This window comes from Triticum aestivum, chromosome 2B, assembly GCF_018294505.1.
Source record: "Triticum aestivum cultivar Chinese Spring chromosome 2B, IWGSC CS RefSeq v2.1, whole genome shotgun sequence".
NCBI lineage: Eukaryota > Viridiplantae > Streptophyta > Magnoliopsida > Poales > Poaceae > Triticum > Triticum aestivum.
The window spans coordinates 747,773,474-747,775,155 of record NC_057798.1 but is presented as its reverse complement, the minus strand read 5'-3'; positions in this window follow the sequence as shown (position 1 = coordinate 747,775,155).

The window sequence follows — 1,682 nt, the reverse complement described above, 5'->3', positions numbered from 1 at the left end:
CACATCAATCATGGCAAAAATGACAAAAGAGCTCGTTCTGTTAACAGACAGCAGAAAACATCATGAAGCACTCTTAAAACGGAGCTACGGATGCAGAGTTACAGCATGATGAACATGACATGAAAATTACACAGATCTGGGACTTGGCAGTTTTCCGGAAAAAAACAAATGAGCGTAATATAGTTAAACCGCGCACGGGCGAAGGATAGGGCTGGCGGGGCGCTCATCTAGTGGGCCAAAGCCCAGGATGGGGAGGCCGGTGGCTAGCCGGGGAGATGGGCCAGCGGGGGGGCGCGGCCCACGCGGGAACGGGCCGGATCGGGCGCCGAGCCGTTCCTGCTCGCTCCCGAGCAGGCTCAGCGGCGGCGGCGGCTGCTGTTGTCGGATCCGGGCGAGGAAGCTCCGGCGGCGCAGCAGGCGCGGAGGCGCGGAGGCGGGGCCGGCGAGGGCGCGGCCAAACGGTAGGGGCTGGCGGCGCGGGGGCCGGTGCAGGACGACGGTGGCGCGGGCCGGGAGGCGAGGCACGACGAGGCCGACAGATGGAGGCGGCGGGGCTCCAAGGGCCGCGCGCGGGAGGATCCGGTGCGGAGTGCGGCAGCGGGCGAGCGCCGGCGAAGCTCCGGCGGTGCGAGGTCCGGTGGGGCGGCGCGGGGGCAGATTCGGCCACCGGCGGCGGACGGTGGTGCAGGGCGGCGACGATGCGGGCCCGGCGAGGCGCGGCCGAGACGGGCGGCGTCGCGGGCGAGCGCGGGCGGCGCGGACGGCCGGCGGGCTCGGGCGGGCCGAGCGCGGGCCCCGCGGGCCGCGGCGGGCGCAGGGGAGAGAGGAGGACACGCGGCGGCGCGAGGTTGGACGAAAACGGCGACGGGGTGACGTGTCGCGCCCTGATTGGGCGAAACGACGTGTTCGGCGGACATGTCCGGCGTGGATGGACATGTCCGGCGGCGCGGAGGAGTTAGGCTAGGGCTTGATCTGCGAATTTTGGGGGAGGGGGCTATAAATAGATTTCTGGGAGCTAGGAGAGTCCAAATGAGGAGCGGTTTTTGCCCACATGATCGTGATCGAACGACCGAGAGCATAGAGGGGAGTTAGATGGGTTTTGGGCCACTTTGGAAGGGGTGTTGGGCTGCAAGGAGAAGGGGCTTTTACGGTTACCCGGTTAACCGTTGGAGTACCAAACTACCTCCAAATGGCACGAAACTTGACAGGCGGTCTACCAGTGCTATACCAAGGCCACTTGGCAAGACTCGGGCCATTCCGAGAGAGTTTAACACCCACTCACAATAGGAGACGAAAAGGGGAACGTCGGAGGACATAGGAGCGCCAGATTGCAAAACGGACAACGGGGAAAATGCTCGGATGCATGAAACGAACACGTATGCAAATGAAATGCACATGATGACATGATAAAATACAACACGCAAGCACATGACATGGCAACGACGGCGAATAACTGGCAGACACCTGGCGCAACGAATCCGGGGCGTTACACCAGTCCCTCCCTCTATTCCCCCACACGTCCTGTTATTCTCCGGCGACGTCAGCCCCAACACGCACCCGCACCCGAACCAGTCAACCCTCGTACTCCCCTCCGCCTGCGACTGGACCGGTGCATCTTCCACGGCTCCTGTTCGTTTCGTCTGAGGCCTCGCCGTCGTCCTCCGCCTTGCGGCCTTAGTTCG